Here is a 13,755-nt window from a genome sequence, read left to right on the forward strand (position 1 = left end):
TCACATTTACATAAGTATTCACACCCCTGAGTCAATACATTTTAGAATCACCTTCGGCAGCAATTACAGCTGTGAGTCTTTCTGGGTAAGTCTCTAAGAACTTTGCTCACCTGGATTGTACAATATTTGTCGATTATTCTTAAAAAATATATATATTAAAAAAATACAGAAATAATTAATTTACATAAGTATTCACACGGCTTTGCTATGATACTCCAAATTGAGCTCAGGTATGTCCAATTTCATTTGTTCATCCTTGGGATGTCAATACAACTTGATTGGAGTCCACCAGTGCCCAATTCAATTGTTTGGACATGATTTAGAAAGAAACACACCTGTCTATATAATGTCACACAGTTGACAGAAACTATACCATGAAGAGTGAGGAACTGTCTATAGATCTCTGAGGTAGAATTGTGATGAGTCATATATCTGGGGAAGAGTAGAAAACTAGTTCTAGAATGTTGAAAGTTTCCAAGAGCACAGTGGCCTCCATCATTGAGAAATAAGAAAAATATGAAATAGCCAGACTCTGCCTAGAGCTGACTATCTGACAAAACTGAGCAGGCCTGAAGGACAGTTGGAGGTGACCAAGAACCCAACTGACCACTCTGACAGAACTATAGAAGTTATTTGGCTGAGATGGAAGAACCTGCCAGAAAGACAATAGTCTCTACAGCACTTCACCAATCTGGGCTTTATGGGAGAGTGGCCAGACAAGCCACTCCTGAGAAAGAGCACATGACAGCACGTCTGGAGTTTGCAAAAAAGACATGTGAAAGACTGAGAACAGGTAAACGATTCTGTGGTCTAATGAAACAAAATGGAACTCTTTGGCCTGAATGCAAAGTGCATTCACCCATCTAACACCATCCCTACTGTGAAGCATGGTGTTGGCAGCATAATTCTATGGGGATGCTTTTCAGTGGCAGGGACTGGGAGACTGGTAAGGACAGAGGGAACAATTAATGAATGTAAAATGAAAGGAGACTGAAGTGCAAATTCAGGTGGACCAATCCGTTTGACCACGCTTCTGAAAAAGCCCACCAAGTGCCTTTCGCACTACAACAGAGGTCGATGCAGAGCTCAACAAGCTCCAAACCACTGGAATACTCTAACCAATCTCTTACTCTGAGTGGGCTGCCCCCATTGTCCCAGTAATGAAGCCTGATGGAAATATCAGGATTTGTGGAAGTTACAAGCTAACCGCCAATGTAGCTTCCAGGCTGGACCAGCACCCCACTGCCAACGATAGAGGAGATATTCACAAAGCTATTTGGTGGGAAGAATCCTGCAAAGTGGCTAGAATTAACACCGACAAGGGGCTGTTTCCAGTTCACGTGCCCTCCGTTTAGTGTCTCCTCTGCCTGAGTGATCTGTCAAGGAACAATGGAGAATCTGTTAACAGCACACTACTGTATAGATGGAGGATATCCTTATCACCGGTGTCATGGAGAGAGACCACTAACAAAAAGAAACTTAAAAAGATTAGTGTCAAGACTGGAGAGCACAGGGCTTCTCCTGAAGAAATCAAAGTGTGTTTTCCTGGCCCCCTGAAGTGGAGTACTTGAGGTACAAAGTCAATGGGTTTTCAAACTCTGGATGTGAGTGAGCTATGGGCCTACCTTGCGAAGTTAAACTACTATGGCCAATGTCTTCCTAACCTGGCCTCTGTCCTAACCCCCCACTGCAAGAAATCTTACAAGTGTGTGGGCGCCCATCAACATCAAACGGACCAGAAGCCCATGTTAGGGCTCCTTGGTGAGCTGAAGAACATACACCCATCCGCCTCCGGACAACTCCAAAGACCCTCATGTTAGCTCAATACCAATATGAGTTGCTGTACAGACCAAGCCCCTCCATCGCCAATGCTGATGGTCTCAGCGAGCTGCGGCTTCCAGACATGCCCGAAGATCTCAAATGTCCCCCTGGATTGGTGGGCGTGCTGAAGCAGCTCCAAACAGCTCCAATAGATCATCGCCAACTGAAGAAATGGACTGTAAGAGACCCTCTTCTCTCCAACGTCAGCCACTTAGTCCAGGAGCAATGGCTTGTCCACTGTCCTACGGAGGAGTTGCAGACATATTTTAAAAGGAGAAACGAACTCTCGGTGGAGGACAGAAATCCTGCTTTAGGGCCTTCGTGCTGCTTTAGGGCCTTCGTGCTGCTTTAGGGCCTTTAATGCCTTCGTGCTGCTTTAGGGCCTTTAGGGCCTTCGTGCTGCTTTAGGGCCTTCGTGCTGCTTTAGGGCCTTCGTGCTGCTTTAGGGCCTTCGTGCTGCTTTAGGGCCTTTAGGGCCTTCGTGCTGCTTTAGGGCCTTCGTGCTGCTTTAGGGCCTTTAGGGCCTTCGTGCTGCTTTAGGGCCTTCGTGCTGCTTTAGGGCCTTCGTGCTGCTGCTTTAGGGTCTTCGTGCTGCTGCTTTAGGGCCTTCGTGCCCTTTAGGGCCTTAGTGATGCTGCTTTAGGGCCTTCGTGCTGCTTTAGGGCCTTTGTGCTGCTTTAGGGCCTTCGTGCTGCTTTAGGGCCTTCGTGCTGCCACCACACGGACGTCAGACTTTACTGGAAGAACTCCTGAGTCGCACAGGAGTGCCCAGAATGCCACAGCAAGAGTGCACATGTGGTGGCTGGGAAAGTCGGCCGCTTAGTCCGGGCAATGGCGTGTCCACTGTCCTGATTGGACCAGCGGTGGAAGAGCAGGTGCAGTCTTGTGCTACTTGCCCAGCAGGTATGAAATGCTCTAGCACAAGGGTCCCATAAGCCCAGGGAGTGGCCTGGAAAACCCTTGACTTGCATTCAGTGACTATGCAGGGCCTTTCCTTGGGTAGATGTTCTTGTTGGCTGTGGATGCTCACTCAAAATGGCTTGAAGTTTTTCCAGTCCACACTGCAAACTCAGCAACAACAACTGAGCATCTCAGGGAAGTATTCAGTACTTCTTCCCCATACTGTCACATCAGACAATGCAGCCATTTTTATGAGTGGCAACCAATGGTATTCGCCACATCACCTCCACCCCTAGCACCCTTCCATGAATGGCTTAGTGGAGAGGGCAATCCAGACAATGAAAAGAGCCTTGGAAAAAGCAGCAGGGGTTAGTTCCCCCTTTTGACTCTGATTAAAAATATATCCCCCCCTGGTTTCCGATCCCTTGGTTAAGTATGTTGGGACTATGGGTGGAGGGATGTGGTAACCTGAGTTATGGGGTAGTTCTATAGGGAGTTGCCGATGTGGCCGTAAGGGACTCAACGCTGTAAAACAGGAAATAAAGCAGTTCAGATTTACCTTGAGAGGGAGTCAATGAGTCTAGCATTGAGTCTGGTCAAGTTTATAATAGGCTTCATCAATGTTTATTGTCTAGTATTATCTTTGATAATAGCCCGTGTCTACTCACCTCACTCTCACACACACACACACACACCCCTCTGACAGGACATAAGGTAGTCGTGGTGATGGTTTCTAATCATCGACCCATGTGGAGGAGTAGAGTAAATAAAAAGAAGCTGTACATTTTTTGGGGGGTCGTTGTCATAGCAGTTCTATCCAGTATTACTGTAGTAATTACTCCATCCTAATGGGTTATATATGTTCCTGTCCTGTCCAGTATTACTATAGTATTACTCCATCCTAATGGGTTATATATGTTCCTGTCCTGTCCAGTATTACTATAGTATTACTCCATCCTAATGGGTAATATATGTTCCTGTCCAGTATTACTGTAGTATTACTCCATCCTAATGGGTTATATATGTTCCTGTCCTGTCCAGTATTACTATAGTATTACACCATCCTAATGGGTAATATATGTTCCTGTCCAGTCCTGTCCAGTATTACTGTAGTATTACTCCATCCTAATGGGTTATATATGTTCCTGTCCAGTCCTGTCCAGTATTACTATAGTATTACTCCATCCTAATGGGTAATATATGTTCCTGTCCAGTATTACTATAGTATTACTCCATCCTAATGGGTTATATATGTTCTGTCCAGGCCAGTATTACTATAGTATTACTCCATCCTAATGGGTTATATATGTTCCTGTCCAGTATTACTATAGTATTACTCCATCCTAATGGGTTATATATGTTCCTGTCCTGTCCAGTATTACTATAGTATTACTCCATCCTAATGGGTTATATATGTTCCTGTCCAGTTCTATCCAGTATTACTATAGTATTACTCCATCCTAATGGGTTATATATGTTCCTGTCCAGTTCTATCCAGTATTACTATAGTATTACTCCATCCTAATGGGTTATATATGTTCCTGTCCAGTTCTATCCAGTATTACTATAGTATTACTCCATCCTATGGGTTCTATTTTTAATTTTACCTTTATTTAATTAGGCAAGTCAGTTAAGAACAAATTCTTATTTTCAATGACGGCCTAGGAACAGTGGGTTAACTGCCTTGTTCAGGGGCAGAATGACAGATTTGTACCTTGTCAGCTCGGGGATATGAGCTTGCAACCTTTCGGTTACTAGGCCAACGCTCTAACCACTAGGCTACCCTGCCGCCCCTATATGGTCCTGTCCAGTATTACCATAGTATTACTCCATCCTAATGGGTTATATATGTTCCTGTCCAGTTATATCTGATTCTATCTGGTTCTGGCCAGTATTCCCTCCCTCCTTCCCTCTGCGGTAACCCAGGTGGTGGTTCTGTCCTGTTCTATCCGGTTCTGACCAGTTATATCTGGTACTAACCAGTATTCTCCTCCCTCTGCAGTAACCCAGGTGGTGGTTCTGACCAGTTCTATCTGGTTCTAACCAGTATTCTCCTCCCTCTGCAGTAACCCAGGTGGTGGTTCTGACCAGTTATATCTGGTTCTAACCAGTATTCTCCTCCCTCTGCAGTAACCCAGGTGGTGGTTCTGACCAGTTATATCTGGTTCTAACCAGTATTCTCCTCCCTCTGCAGTAACCCAGGTGGTGGTTCTGACCAGTTCTATCTGGTTCTAACCAGTATTCTCCTCCCTCTGCAGTAACCCAGGTGGTGGTTCTGACCAGTATTCTCCTCCGTCTGCAGTAACCCAGGTGGTGGTTCTGACCAGTTCTATCTGGTTCTAACCAGTATTCTCCTCCCTCTGCAGTAACCCAGGTGGTGATACAGCAGCCGCTGCTAAGAGACGTACCCGGCCAGATGATGTGTCCCCACTGTCAGGTCCCGGTTCTGACAGAGACCACACACCCCTGGACTGCTCACCTGGCTCATCTGTGGAGCCCTCTTCTGCTTCCTGTGAGTTGACACACACACGGGCCGACACACATACACATACAGGAATACACACACACATGCACATACAGGAATACACACACACACACACATGCACATACGGAATACACACATACACATGCACATACAGGAATACACACACACATGCACATACGGGAATACACACACACACATGCACATACGGGAATACACACATACACATGCACATACAGGAATACACACACACACACACATGCACATACGGGAATAGACACACACACATGCACATACAGGAATACACACACACACACATGCACATACGGGAATACACACATACACATGCACATACAGGAATACACACACACACATGCACATACGGGAATACACACACACACATGCACATACGGGAATACACACACACACATGCACATACGGGAATACACACATACACATGCACATACAGGAATACACACACACACATGCACATACAGGCATACACACATGCACATACGGGAATACACACATACACATGCACATACAGGAATGCACACATACACATGCACATACAGGGATACACACACACACATGCACATACAGGAATACACACATACACATGCACATACAGGAATACACACACACACATGCACATACAGGGATACACACATACACATGCACATACAGGAATACACACACACACATGCACATACAGGAATACACACACACACATGCACATACAGGAATACACACATACACATGCACATACAGGAATACACACACACACATGCACATACAGGGATACACACACACACATGCACATACAGGAATACACACATACACATGCACATACAGGAATACACACACACACATGCACATACAGGATACACACATACACATGTTGTTGGAAGCTTTTATTCTCTCACACACTGAATATCTCTCTCTCTGCCCCCCCCTCTCTCTCTCTCTCTTTGTCCCCCTCTCTCTCTCTCTCTTGTCCCCCTCTCTCTCTCTCTCTTTGTCCCCCCTCTCTCTCTTTGTCCCCCCTCTCTCTCTCTTTGTCCCCCCTCTCTCTCTCTCTCTTTGTCCCCCCTCTCTCTCTCTCTTTTGTCCTCCCCTCTCTCTCTCTTTGTCCCCCTCTCTCTCTCTCTCTTTGCTCCCCCTCTCTCTCTTTGTCCCCCCTCTCTCTCTTTGTCCCCCCTCTCTCTCCCTTGTCCCCCCTCCTCTCTCTTTGTCTCTCTCTTTGTCCCCCCTCTCTCTCCCTTTGTCCCCCTCCTCCTCTCTCTCTCTCTCTTGTCCCCCCTCTCTCTCTCCCTTTGTCCCCCCCTCCTCTCTCTCTAGGTGCATGATATTCTCTTGGATTCCGCTCTGTGTTGACTCCTGTAAGGACGTAGAACACCGCTGCCCCAACTGCAAGGCAGTGATCTACATCCACAAACGCATGTGAACAGACCAAGATGAGACACCTGCCACAAAGTGATCCTTACCTATATGAATCTATTCCAGTAGTGTAGATCCTCTGAGGGAAACTGCAAACCCAGTTTAATGCACCAGGATTGGAAAGACAATGGGCTCCTACTGTCTGTCGCTGAAATCACTGCTGCAGTACCAGCTTTTCATCTACTGGGAATGTGTGACAGGGTATTATTATAGTCGTCATTTACTATATCGTAAAAATTCATGAAATCAAAATGTGCTTCTTGGTCTTAATTTCAGGTTAAGGTTAGGTATTATGGTCAGCAGTGTGGTTATATTTGATGACTTTGTGGCTGTGCCAGCTAGTGACCCCTCTACAGAGCTGCCTCCAGGGCAAGATTCATGACAATAAATGCCAACCTGCCCCTAATTAGGGGGAACAGGTTAAAGAGTAGACAGACAGACACATGTACGTGCCAAGACCACGTTTAATAGGTTTTATACTGATTGTAAATGAAGCTTTTCAATTAACACAGAACGTATTGTTCTTTGCAATGAATAACAGTCAAGTTTATTGATTGGTTGTTTACTTTAAATTATTTTAATAATCTCAATAATAATGGTCATTGTATTATTTTTTTTCAGAAACACACACTCACACATTCCACATGGTGGTGCTATTCCACATGAACCACACCACCTCCAAACCACCTGTAGTGGTGTTAATGATGTAGCTGGATTGGACTGGACTGATCTGGGCCTGTATTCACTAAGAGTCTCAGAGTAGAAGAGCTGGACTGGGCCTGTATTCACTAAGAGTCTCAGAGTAGAAGAGCTGGACTGGGCCTGTATTCACTAAGAGTCTCAGAGTAGAAGAGCTGGACTGGGCCTGTATTCACTAAGAGTCTCAGAGTAGAAGAGCTGGACTGGGCCTGTATTCACTAAGAGTCTCAGAGTAGAAGAGCTGGACTGGACTGATCTGGGCCTGTATTCACTAAGAGTCTCAGAGTAGAAGAGCTGGGCTGATCTGGGCCTGTTTGTGGTCCGTCACTGGCCCCATTCATTCAGGTCATCATGTTGTCACTAGGCTAGTTGAGACATTATTAGACACACTAATCTGCACTGCTGACGTGTGTGTGTGTGTGTGTGCTACTGGAGATGATGACAGGAACCTTCTATGTTTAGCCTCTATTACTGGCATCTTTTAAGAACTCTATTGTCTAGTCATTAACACCACTGCTCCTAACTACTCTCTCAGTACAGTACAGGTGCTGTACTAATAAACAGTCTCAGGGTAGGAGTACTGATCTAGGATCAGGTAACTACTCTCTCAGTACAGTACAGGGGCTGTACTAATAAACAGTCTCAGGGGCTGTACTAATAAACAGTCTCAGGGTAGGAGTACTGATCTAGGATCAGGTAACTACTCTCTCAGTACAGTACAGGTGCTGTACTAATAAACAGTCTCAGGGTAGGAGTACTGATCTAGGATCAGGAAACTACTCTCTCAGTAGAGTACAGGGGCTGTACTAATAAACAGTCTCAGGGGCTGTACTAATAAACAGTCTCAGGGGCTGTACTAATAAACAGTCTCAGGGTAGGAGTACTGATCTAGGACCAGGTCCCCCATGTCCATGTAATCTTATTCACAAACACACACACACACACACACACAAACACGGTCGCAGAGTGGGGATTACCCCCATGTCAGTATAAGGAGAAAGCAGCATGCGGCTGAGTCATGGATTTTCTCTGTTACGTGACGTCCTGTCTCAGTCCCCAAATGTCACCCTATTCCCTATGTAGTGCACTAGGGCCCATAGGACTCTGGTTTAAAGTAGTGCACTACACAGGGAATAGGGTGACATTTTGGACAAAGACACTCACTAAACTAAGGAGACAGCGGTTACGTGGACCTGACACTCACCTGTGTTCAGGACTCTTCTCCTCCGCTCTTCCTCCCCTCCTCCTCCTCTCCTCTCAGCATACCCGCTCTAGCTGACTTCTGGTTTCCCACTTTGATTTGATTCTTCTGAAGATGTTTCACCTTGTATTGAATGTAGGTTTCTGCTAAGAGGCTTTACCCTGCACCCTATTCCCTATATAGTGCACTACTTTTGCTGTGCTTGGCCAGCCTGTGTTTTAACCTGTCCTCGAAACCTTCCGCCAGGAGGAGACAGTCGGGTGGAAGAGGACAAGAAAGTGGGGATGGATTATTCCCTATTAATATGAGATTGTAACGGTTGATTGATTGAATGAATGTATTTGGGGGTGGCAGGTGGCCTAGCGGTTAAGAGCATTGGACCAGTAACCAAAAAGTTGTTGGTTTGAATCCCTGAGATGACTAGGTGACAAATCTGCCGATGTGCCCTTGAGCAAGTCACTTAACCCTAATTGCTCCTGTAAACGCTCTGGATAAGAGCATCTGCTAAATGACTCACATGTCAAATGTAAACTGTTGAAAGCTGCTGCAGTTGGAAGGAACCAACATTAAAGGCTGGTCTGATTATATACTTTATTATTGCATTGTGAAAGTGATAGAGAAGTTGAGGAATCTCTGGATACTGAACTGTTGACCTCTGCATGGAGGAAGACCGGTGTAAATGCACTTCTGACAGTGGGTGAGCAGAGGAGAGCAGTGCTTGGAAGTAGCATTGCAGCGTCCCTGTGAGCCTCAAGCCGACAGCTGCAACCAAGTTGCTGTTTACATCCCCGCATATTTAGAGAGAGAGCGAGAGAGATAGAGAGAGAGAGAGAGAAAAAAAAACTTTTAGTCAGGTTTGTTATATTTGGCTATGTGGGGGAGTGAAGTCAAGCGTGCACCTGACACTTTCTTGGAGTGCTCATAGCGCGCTGTAGCATTGCCAAAACAATGATGTGATATAACGTGATACCATGGGAAAATAAAGGAAACGCACCAGAGATTCCACAGACAGGAGTGAAATTTAACGGACCCAATAACCGTCACAGCTCGCGCCACCGGAGACCGGATGGAATACAAACGGAATAGTCAACGAGTGACTCACCTTTTATACAGTCCGTTATTTATGGTGAGCGTGCGATCTGCTGTGCGCACAGCTCGCCAACACGTCAGATAACGGTCACCTTGTAGTCGCCTGTAAATGAAGAAGATCTTAAATGAGTCTGCTGAACTAACGTCGTTGAACTAACGTGGACCCAAGATGAATTATGAGTTTGGGATATCGACTATGTGGGACTAGAGATGTGACCTCTTTATTTTTCCGAAGTCATGACAGTTATTAAGTAACCTAACGGAACATTCGACTAATCTCTCAAGGTGAGTTCAGTTCACAATAATTGAACAAATTAATATTTGAAGGATTAATATGCACAGTAGTTTTATGGATTATTGTTGTTTTTGGTGTCAGATGTAAAGACTGATAGCTTAATTATAACTTTTTGATAGCCCCTATCGTAGCCCCACCCCGGGCCATGACACTTTCAAAAAAAGTGCTTTCTTCCAATGTTGAACTGTGTGTGTCGGTGTGTTTGTGTGTGCGTGTACTTGTCACTCAGCCTGTGTTGTGAAAACCCAGCGCTATGTAGGCCAACCCACTTGGCTGTGCGTTACTATGGGAACCGTGGCCCTGGCTGGCACAGGCTGAGTGGGCTGCTGAGGGCCATGCTGTGTATGTGTGTGTGCATTTGAGTGTTTGTTTGTATATGTGTGTGTGTGTGTGTGTGTGTGTGTGTGTGTGTGTGTGTGTGTGTGTGTGTGTTTGTGTATGAGCATCCAAGCAGTTAGAGATTGAGAAAGGACATTACATAATAATGATATATTTGTGAAATGAAAGATGTACCAGGAACAGTTAGTTCCCTCTAGCAGAAACTCATCCCACCGTCTCTTGTGGTCCAACAGTGAATGATACACTGACTAAACAAGTGATAGCAAGAGACAGGCCATTTTGGTGCTGTGTTGTTGACATGATTCAGTAACAACGTTTTGCTTCTCTCGCCCTCCCTCTTCTTCTTCTTCTCCTTAATTTCTCTCTATCTCAGATGGCCCTCAGTCCCGTCCTTCTCTTTCTCCTCTCTCTGATTGGCTGCGGACACTCCCAGGATGACATCATCGACCCCGGCCTGGCCCCTCCCCCTCCTCTGGGTTGCGGTGTGAACGTGGACCCCTTCTACAGGACGTTGTGTGACCTGGAGTCTGTGTGGGGGGTGGTGTTGGAGGCCGTGGCCTGTGGTGGAGCCATCACCTCCTGGTCCTCTCTGTGGTTCTCCTAGCCAAGCGCCACTCCATCCTTGACCCAGATCGGCGCTCCGGCCTGGGTCCTCTTCTCCTCCTGCTGGCCTCCCTCTTGGTTCTCTTCTCTCTGTCCCTGGTCTTCCTGGTGGGGCGTAACGAGGCCCTGTGTGTGGTCCGCCGGGTCCTCTGGGGCCCCCTGTTCGCCCTGTGCTTCTCCTGCCTCCTGGCCCAGGCGGTGCGGTTGAAGAGGCTGGTGTCTGGAAAGTCTAGCCCCAAAGGGAGCTCCTGGCTGGGCTTGGCATGGCCCTGGCCCTGGTCCAGGGGATCATCTCTGGAGAGTGGCTGCTGCTGACAGTGGTGAGGGAGGGCCACGGGGCCTGCGACTACCCACCGGTAGACTTTGCCCTGGTTTGCAGCTACGCCCTGGGGCTGCTCCTGACGGCGCTGTGCCTCTCCCTGGCTGTGGTGCTGTGTGGAGGGGAAGGGGAGGGGACGAGGCAGAGGAGGGGGAGTGACGGAGGGTGCGAGCGGCGTTGGAAGTGCAATGCCGTATGGCTCTTCCTGTCCTGCCTGGCGTCCCTGTTGCTATGGGTCTCCTGGCTTGTGCTCTATCTCTATGGCGACGCAGCGTTGAGGGGGGCGCGGTTGGGTGGCGGGGAAGGGCGGCAACCGGACTGGGATGAGCCGGTGTTGGCGGTTGCCTTGGTGGCGCAAGGTTGGATCCTCCTGTTATTTCACGCTATCCCAGAAGCCCACCTGTGTCTGAGGGACCCGCCGGTCCCCAACCAGCAGGACTACTTTCACACCAGCCAGCCCCTGCAGCCCTGCTTCCAACAGGAGGTGCCATTACCCACACACACCCTCACACACAGGCCCTGCGCAGATAACCAGACCTACTCTATCGAGGAACACAGCGCAGGTACACTGTGTGTGTGTGTGTGTATGTGTGTGTTGGTTGTGTGAAAGGCTATGTGTGGGTTTGCAAATGTTTGTGTACATGCAAAAGATTTAAGTCTAAATAGAATGATTGTCTACAGAAAAAAAAAAACTAATGATTAACTAGTAACATCCCCTTGATTTGTGTTTGCTCTCTCCCTGGATCGAGTCTCAGCACTGAGAGGTGGGTCGTACCATAACGGACATGGGGGGATGCGTCCTGGGATCCCCTTCAGAGGCCACATGTACCAGCCCACTGAGATGGCCCTGGTGATGAACGGAGGAACGGTTAGTGTGTCATATCTCTCACACACACACAAACACCCATGTTCATATTATATTTAAACAATAAGGCCCGGGGGGGGTGTGGTATATGGCCAATATACCACGGCTAAGGGCTGATCTTAGGAACGGCGCAAATTTTGGCCATATACCACAAACTCCCACGGTGCCTTATTGCTATTATAAACTGCTTACCAACCTAATTAGAGCAGTAAAAATACATGTTTTGTCATACACTTGGTATACGGTCTGATATACCCTGGCTGTCAGCCAATCAGCATTCAGGGCTTAAACCACCCAGTTTATAATATAATATTATTACATATTAACTCAACTACACTGACTCGGTACCGGTGCTCATTGTATATAGCCTGTATATAACATCGTTAATGTTATTTTATTGTCTTAATATTTTATTTTGATCTATTTGCAAATGTTCGTACTTTTTAACTGCATTGTTGGGAAAGGGATCATAAGTAAACATTTCATGGTAAAGTCTACACCTGTTGTATTCATGTGACAAATAACATTTGATTTGATTTAACACATACACACATATGCACACACACACACCCTAACCACTTGTCTGTCTGTAACAGATGCCTACCGCTCCGGTGAATTACACAGGGAGACAGCTGTGGTGAGAGGAGAACCTTGGAACCGGTCTCCACGGCAACACGGCATATTATGGTGCCGAATGCTCCGGAATGTTTCCAATGTCACTCATAATCCCATCAATGCCTCTACCTCACCTCACCATTGACTGTACAAAGCACTGCAACAAGGAATTTACCCCTGGCCACAGATCTAGGATCAGCTCACACTAACTTTTTTATACACTTTTCTCATTGAGAGGAAAAGGGAAAAACTGATTAGAGATCAGTGCTCACAAGAAATGTCATTCCAGGCTTGACTGCAGGAGATACAGAGAAGGGTAACAAAGACATTGCCTCCCCCGTCTTAACCCATGCAGACTGGAATATATCCCCAATGATGATGATGAACGTCAAGCTCGCTCAGTGAACAGTTATCGGCTGATCCCAAATGGCACCGGCTCTGGTCAAAAGTAGTGCACTACATAGGAATAGAGTTCCATTTGGGATACAGGCACTACATAGGAATAGAGTTCCATTTGGGATACAGGCACTACATAGGAATAGAGTTCCATTTGGGATACAGGCACTACATAGGAATAGAGTTCCATTTGGGATACAGTCACTACATAGGAATAGAGTTCCATTTGGGATACAGGCACTACATAGGAATAGAGTTCCATTTGGGATACAGGCACTACATAGGAATAGAGTTCCATTTGGGATACAGGCACTACATAGGAATAGAGTTCCATTTGGGATACAGGCACTACATAGGAATAGAGTTCCATTTGGGATACAGGCACTACATAGGAATAGAGTTCCATTTGGGATACAGGCACTACATAGGAATAGAGTTCCATTTGGGATACAGGCACTACATAGGAATAGAGTTCCATTTGGGATACAGGCACTACATAGGAATAGAGTTCCATTTGGGATACAGGCACTACATAGGAATAGAGTTCCATTTGGGATACAGGCACTACATAGGAATAGAGTTCCATTTGGGATACAGGCACTACATAGGAATAGAGTTCCATTTGGGATACAGGCACTACATAGGAATAGAGTTCCATTTGGGATACAGGCACTACATAGGAATAGAGTTC

General features: G+C 46.5%; 1 long non-coding RNA gene and 1 pseudogene across 1 annotated transcript; both read left to right on the forward strand.

The window, feature by feature from the left end:
- The first annotated feature begins 5,016 nt into the window (after positions 1 to 5,016).
- LOC135559884 (uncharacterized) lies at positions 5,017 to 7,233 on the forward strand. The gene is made up of 2 exons (XR_010458577.1): positions 5,017 to 5,233; positions 6,545 to 7,233. It is a non-coding gene; the product is annotated as an uncharacterized LOC135559884 (long non-coding RNA).
- A 1,801-nt stretch (positions 7,234 to 9,034) lies between these two features.
- Positions 9,035 to 13,235, forward strand: LOC115116234 (G-protein coupled receptor family C group 5 member B-like; annotated as a pseudogene).
- Positions 13,236 to 13,755: the final 520 nt, after the last annotated feature.

This window comes from Oncorhynchus nerka, linkage group LG15 (genome assembly GCF_034236695.1).
Source record: "Oncorhynchus nerka isolate Pitt River linkage group LG15, Oner_Uvic_2.0, whole genome shotgun sequence".
Taxonomy (NCBI): Eukaryota; Metazoa; Chordata; class Actinopteri; order Salmoniformes; family Salmonidae; genus Oncorhynchus; species Oncorhynchus nerka.